Source organism: Bison bison, unplaced genomic scaffold (genome assembly GCF_000754665.1).
Source record: "Bison bison bison isolate TAMUID 2011002044 unplaced genomic scaffold, Bison_UMD1.0 scf7180017864527, whole genome shotgun sequence".
NCBI lineage: Eukaryota > Metazoa > Chordata > Mammalia > Artiodactyla > Bovidae > Bison > Bison bison.
In genome coordinates, this window is record NW_011495078.1 from 2464414 (window position 1) to 2473866 (window position 9453).

Genomic DNA, 9453 nt, shown 5'->3' on the forward strand with positions numbered 1-9453 from the left:
TCTTTTATAAAAAAGGAATACTTTGGGGTTGAAAGGATTAATTCCTGGGAGTAGAGGAGCCGCTCCTCCGGCGGGAGTGGCCATGCGCCCCCAGACGCTCTCACCTCTCACCCTTCCCGCCCTCTCAGGGAATCTGGTGCTTGGACATGGAGGTGGGCTGCCGTGTGGTGGGGGTCAACCGCGGTGTCTGCAGCTCCAGGCAGATGCCAGGCAGCCCGGGCCTTTGATTCAGCTTCCCCAGAGGGTGGAAGGAGTGATCCCATGCCTCCGGGAGCCACAGGCATGTTCTGGAGCCCTGAGAACTCCCGCCTGTGGTTTGCGGCTCTTTCAGAGTCTAAGAAGGACCAGAGTCTGGGGGCCCGCGACCTCAGATCCCCGAGAAGTGTGGCTTGAGTGCCAGCTCCGGGCTGGGGCTGGATTCCTGCTGGGGGAGAGGGCGGGGCCCCCTCATGAGGAAAGTCCTCCGTGTGGCAGCGCAGGGGCTGAGGGCATTCTGAACTTCGTCTCTGCTGCGGTGTCTGCAGGTGTGCTGGCCCTGGAAACTCTGCAGCTCTCTGCCCTGCTCTTTTTTTTAAAGAATAGTAAACACTGAACTTGGACTGCAAGGAGATCCAACCAGGCCATTCTAAAGGAGATCAGTCCTGGGTGTTCTTTGGAAGGACTGATGCTAAAGCTGAGACTCCAATACTTTGGCCACCTCATGCGAAGAGTTGACTCACCGGAAAAGACTCTGATGCTGGGAGGGACTGGGGGCAGGAGGAGAAGGGGACGACAGAGGATGAGATGGCTGGATGGCATCACTGACTCGATGGACGTGAGTTTGGGTGAACTCCAAGAGTTGGTGATGGACAGGGAGGCCTGGCGTGCTGCGGTTCAGGGGTTGCAAAGAGTTGGACACGACTGAGCGACTGGACTGAACTGAACTGAAACACTTAACTGCTTAATTTTGGATTTTGCTGGATCCATTGTTAGGAATGTATTTTTAGTTGGTCACGACACAGAGAGCCCAGATTATATTTCTTCACAGTTTATAAAATAACCTACTAAGTATCTATAAGGAGTGATCTGCAAATACTTAATTTCAACTATCAACTTCACATTTTCACAAAGTACACCATGGGGTAAAACCTTTATTATCCCGCACAAGAGGCAAAATGTAGGTTTTCATTCATTCCATTCAAGAGGTAACGTTGGTTCCATTCTGATGACAAAAGACTGCAAAGCTGCTCATTTTACTGGAGGTTTCGGAGTGGGTTGCAGTGGCGAGCTGGTCCAGCCTCTCTTGATGATGTGTTTTGCCCTCGACAAGAAGATGCTCAGGTGGTTTTCCCAGCACTTATTCATCACACAGAGCTCACCCTTCTCCCATCTGAACTTCAGGTCCAGACCTTGAAGTGCCAAGTCACGTGTGACAGCATCCCGGGAGCTCAGGGGTCGTCCGGAGACCCTCTGCTTTCGTAGCCCAGCTGGTCTGCTCTGTGGCTTGGAGCAGAGAAGGAGACACGGACGGCTCTCTGGTGGCAAGGCATCTACTGCTTTTCTCAGTATGAATGCTTTCCGTACAGGTTTGAAGAGCACACAGGGTTCATCCAGAGAAATCTGTTTGCTGGGGAGCTGAGTCATTGGTTCAAGTTCAGATTTCCAGTTTTGAGTGTAAACCTCTGGCCCACTCACCACGGTGGGAGCTACCTTATGCTCGTGGGATCTGAGGGGTCTGGGACTGGGGGGTCTTTGGGGTCTGCACCAGGAGTGGGCAGGACTGTTGTGGACTCTTGGCCACACTTGAAGTGAAACATTGATTTTAGAAGGGGGCTTCCCTGGAGGCTCACTCAGGCGGTAAAGAATCTGCCTGCAATATGAGAGACTTGGGTTTGATCCCGGGGTCGGGAAGATCCCCTGGAAAGGGAAATGGCAACCCACTCCATTATTCTTGCCTGGGAAATCCCATGGACAGAGAAGCCTGGAGGGCTAAAGTCCATGAGGTCACAAAGAATCAGACAGGACTGAGCGGCTAACACACGCACGCTGATTTTAGAACCCAGTCCTTGACCAGAAGGGTCTCCTGCAGAAGACAGACTGGTGGGGAGGTCCCTGAGACTGGTGGGACATTTGGAAGGACAGCTGGCAATAGAGACCCTTCACCTGGAAATTCCAGGCAGGTGGTGTTAATTAGAGCAGCTGAATCAGGAGACATGTGTTTCCCCTGAAAATGCATTGTTTATGCTTTCCTCCCCATTGTGTAAACTCAGACCCTCGGGTCAAGTGTGCGGAATTTCCTCTTCTTTGTACAGTAGCCTGGCTATGGGCTGGAAAGGATCTCAGGAGTTGTTGATCTCTGTGTAATTTTGTCCAAATAAAGACTAGAATTCAGATTGAGGAGCAGAGGTGACTTAGATCCCGGAACCCTGTGCTTGAGTCCTGCACACACAGGGGGCTTGTGAAAACGACTTTTGTATTCTGTGAAAATGTGAAAACGACTTCTGTATTCTGTGAAAATGTGAAAATGGCTTTTGTATTCTGATTCACTGCATATGCATCAGGGCTCCCCAGGTGGTGCCAGTGGTGAAGAACCTGCCCGCCAAGGCAGGTAGCTTACGAGATAGCGGATTCGCTCCCTGGGCCGAGAAGGTGCCCTGGAGGAGAGGGCCCGGCAACCCACTCCAGTATTCTTGCCTGGAGAATCCCCATGGACAGAGGAGCCTGGAGGGCTACGGTCCATGGGGTCACAAAGAGCCGGGCCACGACTGAAGGGGCTTAGCACGCAGAAACGCTCCCACTTGGCTGTGTGGTAGCCTGGTTACCTGGGAATCGGGCCTGGTTTCAAGTCCATGTTCTTGGTGTCGCCAGAGCTGCAGGAAGAGCGGGGGCCCTGGGTTCGGGCCCTGGGTCTCGGGCCCCCTCCCCGGCTCTGTGATGCTGGGCCCCAGAGAACAGCGGGGCACCGGTGCCTTTGTGGGAGAGATCTTGGCCATCTACCCACATCTTGCGTCTTCCGTCTTGGCTTAGGAGAGTTGAGGCTTCGGTAAACTTCGAGGGATTGTAGGAGACACTTGATTCCAAGGCTGGGGAAATCCTGGGCTTCAGGACAAAGAAGTCCTAGGGCTTTCCCTGGGTATAAGAAAGGGTGGCGCTTCAGAAGAACATAACCAAAAAGAAGGAAGCAAGCAGGTCTCCAGATCTAGCAGGTGGAAAGAGAGCGAACATGAGAATTGTTTTCAGAGAATCTGGTGGCAGAGCCTGAGAGTGAGAACTGGGCTGTCAGTTTCTCGCCGGGGCCGCCGTGCTTCCTGGGCGGACGCGAAGGGGGCTTGGTGAGCCAGGGAGGTTTGTGGTGGGCACTTTATCTCCTGCGGTGGGCCCAGTTCTCAGCAGGGAGTGTTACTGGGAGAACACTGAGGTTATGAGGAATTTGTGGAAAAACGTCCCCCCACCCACAGATTTTCTCATTGTGGTAAACGAGCCCTGCCGTACGGTTTACCACGCTGACCACCCCGGGCGTCCAGTCTGTGCCTTTGCGTCCCTTGGCCTAGCTCTGTAAGCGGCTTCATCATTTCAGACTGGAACTCTGAACGCGTCGACAGGAGGAGCGCGATCCTCTGCGTCAGGTGAGACGCGCAGTCTGCGCTCACCTGGGGCTGCCTTGTATCCCCCGTGACCTTGGTTTGTGTTAAACATGAATACTGAGGATGTAGGGTTTGGTGAACTATGGCCCATCCTGTGGGCTGCAGGCCTGGAGGAGGGGGAGGCTCCTGGTTTCAGGGTTCAGGACAGGGACTTGAGATTGGGTGGCCCGGTGACCCAGTGCCAGGGACAGCGGCGTTCAGAGCGACTGGACACAGCTGCTCGTCTCACGCACGGAGAAGACGGAGCCACTGGGAACCTGACGCCTGGGTCTCTGGTCCTCGCCGGGCGGGGCTTGTCCATCGACAGTAGTTGGCCTCTGGTTTCCGTGGCCATTAAGTTAGCAGAACTGCATTAGAATGGCTGCTTTCTTTTGATTTAAAATTATATCATTTCTCACGTTCCGAGCACATTCTTCGGGGTCTCTTTTGCTTTTACCTTTTCTTTAATGAACCCCAAATGTGAAAGCGGTTCACAGGCGACTGGGCCTGAGGTTTCCTCTGCTTGGCCGCGCAGTGATCTGTCCCAGTGAAGACGGGGTCTCATTTTCAAAGGGGAGGTTTGTGCAGTGCCGGCTTCCTGTCTAGACCGTGGAGTCAAACCCAAGAGGAAAGATGGCCCATTTTGATCCTTTGACTCCTTAGGCTAAAATGAGATTTCCCATCACATGCTGTGCTCCACCTAGGTTTTGTAGACAAGCCTTTTTTTTTTTTTTTTTAAAGCAGTATTGTTGGTGAAATGCTTTCAAGCAGCTTGTTTATCTTTGAACGAAGCTTAGTGTAAACATGTCGTGTCAGACGGGAGCGTGGCTTGTCCCGTCAGTGATGGAGCCTCGTAATTAGGGTCCTAGCTGAAAACAGTGTGCAATGATGAAGGCCGAGCAGAGGGCGGAGGAGAAGGGGGAGATGATGGTTTGTCCAGAGGAAAACGAGATCTGGAGAGGATGCTCTGGGAAGGTCTGGGAAAATGCACAAACTAACAGGGTGGGAAAAGCCCAGCTGTGTGTGGTTCTGAAAGTGGGGTGGAGGCTGCACTTCTCAGAGCAGACTCCGGGGGCCACGATGGCTCACTCAGGGGCCCAGGGAGCCCCCAGAGCCTGGTGGAGGCTGGAGGATTTCAACGTGTGGTCCTGCCAGGCTCGGTGCTCAGGGCTGCTGGTGACTGTGAGCCAGTATCTTGGTTGATAGATCAAGGCTGCAAAATCCGATGTGCATTTTCCATTTTTAATGCTATGAGATGCAATTAAATGCACCTACCACTCAAACCATACTGAGCATAATATAATCTTACTTTTTCCAAGATATTTAATGATTTAAGGATTTAAAAAATACGTATCTTGGTACCCACACTGTATTAGTTTTCTCTGTATGGTGAGATAACTGAAAGCTTTAGTTGATCTAAAATTGAAATCTGTGGCTGGTAAACTAGTATTATTTATTAACTTATTTATCACTCACATCAGCTGGTAATTCCAGACTGTATTTTTACTAGAGAGAAGGTAGATGGCTGGAATGAACAAACTGAGGTGTAAAGACTCAAAGTATATGTCACTGTTTAAATTAATTTGTGGAGCTTGGGTATTGTGGGTACTAGTGAACACGTGGTGAACTTGTTTTAAGGTGTGTGATGCAAGGTGGTGAAAGGAGTTTTCAAGTTGTAGCCCTCTCTCCAAACGCCTCTCCACACCTGCATCCTATCCCGGTGTTCACGGATTGAATGTTGTAATTTCAAAATGCGTCTAGCGCCTTGCAGTCACACACCCTGGCTCACGTTCCAGTCGATGGCAGGGATGCGCCTCTTACTTTTCTGTGAGCTGTGACCTTGTGCATCCTTCAGTTGCTATGTCATAGGGCCAACACGTCATGGGGAGCATCAATCAGCCCTCACTGAGTGCGTGAAAAACATCACGTTTGTTCTCTCTGACTAGCCGAATCCAGAATATAACTCAGTTTCTTTTAATGGTCAAAACAACTGGATTTGCCCGATTTCAGAAGAAGTGTATTTCCAAGTTAAGGGTTCCGGAGAAGTACATTGTAAGTTGATTTTTTAAAAAGTGAATGAAGGCTTAAGTAATTTAATCATCATAAAGGGATATTTCGTGTGCATGCACAGAGCCACACACACAGATCATGCCTGTATGTGTGTGTGTGTGAGAGTAAGATCAGTGGCAACAGCAAACTTTATGTTAGAAACAGCACCCTGAAAACTGTATGGTTAGTTGGTGATTCGTGTCTTAATTGGGATGTTATTGACTCAATATGAGATTAATTTGAAACTCAAAGTCCCTTTGATAATTCAAGAGATCAGTGACTGGACACACACACGGGATTCGTGTTGGAATCTGGCAGCAAGAAATAAGTAAAGAAAAGAATTGAGTCACCACCTGGCATTGTATCGGCAAGTCAAAGTCAACTGGAAGTGGAGGTCGCTTTGCTTCCCTGTCCAGTCGTATAACTTAACACAGTAAGACACGTCTTGATGTCCAAGATGGTCACCATCTCTACTGTGTACGGGGAAAAATGGCCCAAGTGCCAGTGGTGAATTTTGCTAACATGAATCCCTTAAGAATTCCATGCTTTATGTATCGTTTGGCCAAATTCTCCTCTTCAATAGTCTTATTGGCTTTTGGCTCTTTCATATTTAATTTCTTTCCAGAGCCAGCCCAGCTCATTGCATTCAGGACGCCTTCCCCAAATTCTGTGTGAGTTAGCCCCTTTTTTATTCTCCTTAGTTTTCCCCTTTGAATAATGCCCAGTTTCCTCAAATGAGAAATAATAACAGGCTGTTTTAAACATGAGCTTTCACTTAGAAATTAACATAGAAATTTGAACTCAAGAATTGGCAGTTTATATAGCAAAGACCCTAAAGTTTTTCAAAGAAGGAGACTTAGCTTGCTTTCAGCACATAAAGACTTTCATCAAAATGTGAAAATATAGTTATTAAAAGCCCAGGTGTGGTTTTGGTTTCCGATGGGATAAACCTCACCAGGAAATATTTGTTTTGAGCCGTGTTCACTGTCTAGTTCTTCTTGTTTAATTTTAACTTCACTGTTGTTCACTTGCCAAGTCGTGTCTGACTCTTTGCGACTACATGACTGCAGCACGCCAGGCTTCCCCGTCCTTCACCATCTCCTGGCATTTGCCCAAGTTCATGCCCATTGGACCAGTCATGTCATCCAACCGTCTCATCCTCTGTCGCCCTCTTCGCCTTCTGCCTTCAATCTCCCGCAACGTCAAACTTCACTGTAACTGGTAGCAAAAGATTTCCCAGATATTCCTAGATATTAACACACTTATACAAGTTCTTTGCCGTCAGAAACCACATTTAAATGCTCACAAATCTCCTAAAACTCTCCATGGTAGATAATGGGGCAGTAAATTATTATTGAATACGAGTGAAAAGAATTAAGACCTTAGGACTTCTTGTGTGCCACTCGAATTGAATGGGCAAGGCTATGGGGTGAGTGACTCATATTTTGTTTATTTCATATTTATATTCCTATTAAAGTGTGCACGGCTTAAGTCTTCTAAATGTTTTTCTTAAATTCTCTTGGAAGACATGAGGTTTTCTGGAGTCTAATACAGTTTGATAGTCACTGGTCAGTGGGTTGACATTTGGTTTCAACAGGAGCTGGTAAAGGTAAGGATTGGTTCCTTGAGTGTTAGGAGTAGGACTCTGCTCAGGGGCGGCGTGGGGTGTGTGGTTTGGGAATGACATCTCTGCAGGCACAAACCGCGGGCGGCTGACCCTGGAACCTCAAGGCAACCTTAGAGGTGTCTCTTGGCGTCTCTCTCGGCCTCAGTATAAACACCAGACTGTTGCTGAGAAAACCACCGCTTCCTTCTGTGGTTCCCCCATTTTCCTTCCTAAACCGTAAGTGTTGGCTTGTGTTTTTGGGTCGGTCCTTTGAAAATGCGCTTGCAAAGCAGGGTTTTTGGTCCACCATCCATCATCTTCCAGAAAAGCCCAAGGAGCTGAGGCTGTGCTTGAGCCCTGGTCCGACATCCGCGTGACCTGGGCGTCTGTCTGAGAGTCTTCACGAGGGCCTCTCTCTCATCTTCGGTCAGAGGAGAAGGCTCGCGCCACTGTTAGTGTTCGCTGTTCCACAGGGTTAATTCTGTGGCATTTCTGTTCACATTTTGAGCTTTCAGACCTGGTTTTAAAGCTACACCTTGTTCTCCTTTGGGGCGCTGTTTCCAGCAGCGAGTCCTCTGGGCCTGCAGACCTGCACTGCAGTGGTTTCGAATCTGTCATTTATAAGGAATCCAAAACCTCACATGTATTTCTGAAAAGTGGCTTCAGGATGAGTCTGGTATTCGAGGCTGAGCGCAGCTATGAAAATTACATTTTGGCTTCATCCTGGCTGCTGGGCTCAGTCTAAACACGCATACTTTTTCTCAGACATGTCCTGTATCTGACCGGCTAGGGGAACAGCTGAGATGACTGTCCTAACCAGGTGTTTTATAGCCTCTGTGAAATGCAAGGAGTGTGAATGAAGTGATATCATATACACTCATTTAATGCACTATGTGGTTGGCCTCTTTCTTACCAGAAGGAATATCTGTTTTCTAGCCTCATTCCTGGAAATACTGTATGCCTTCCCCATCTGCAGAGAAACCAGCGATCATGTATAATATTTACTTGTTCCAGGGAAAAAAGTTGGTAATCCTGTTGCCCTTGTTTTAAGGGAACTGGTTTTGAGTTGCATGTCAGTCACATTCATCTTTCCCAGGTCGGTTAGGCCTTTCATGTTGCCATTTTAAGTGTGTTACAGACGGTCGGGTCCTGAAAGGATCGGGAGGTGGGACCAGTGGGATCAACAGGAAATTGACCGCACTTTTTCCTCCCCAGCGGAAAGCCGTCTTCATGGCTTAGTGCTAGTTACCTGGGGCTTTCCCAGCGCGAGCAGGGCCTTCAAGGCGTCTTGTTAAAGACGCTCTAACGAGGCAGGGAAGGCCACTCCGCGTGGCTCCGGGATGGCTGTCAGTGAACGGACCGGGCGCCCTTGGACCTGGCTGTTAGGTTTCTCACTTACTGTCCTGTGTGCGGTAAAGCTGAGCACGTTTCCCGGGTCCCAGAAGGACGGGCCTCAGAAGCGCCCTAAGCATTCTTTCGATGCGCATTTTCGCCCCATGAGGGATTTTTCTGAAGCTACAATGCAGGAAAGGTCCTGGAGCCGTTCTCCGAGGCCGCGGGAGGGGGGCGCGTCTGTCCTTTGCTCCAAGACTCCTGCAGACTCGTGGCATCTCGGCGTCACTGTTTGTGAGAGACTGTGTTGACACGGTGTTGCTAAGACAGAGACAGGATGTTAAAAGCAACTGTGAGTGTGGGATTCACAGGCCTGCCGAGAGCGAGACTCCAGGGAGAGTGGGCCAAGGGCAACCGTAAGTCCCCCCGCCCGCCGCCGCCCCCGCAACCAAGCGCCGGACCTCAGGCGCCTGGGGGCTGCGGCGCCCGCCTCCTCTTCCTCACCCGCCTGCCTCCCTGCCTCTCTCCTCCCTTCCAGCCCCGTCCTCTCCTTCCTCCTCTCCTTCCTTCTCCAGCCCTTGGAAACCCTGCCGGCCGTAGCACTGCGCTGCGTGTGTCCCACTCCCAGTGCATTTCGGGCTGCGCTTCTGCCTAAACAGGTGCTTTTACACTGAGTGTTAAACTTGGAGACGGCACACTTTTTACCCTAAGCCTCAGAACTGGAGTGCCCAGGACCTGGTGTCTTACTCTGTCTCCTCGCCTCACACCAGGGCTGCTCCCCACAGGTCGCCAGCCCCCCGCCTTCCCAGGGGGACACAGCGCCCCGGCCGCTTCCCTTCTCGGGTGCCCACTGGCCTGCCCCTC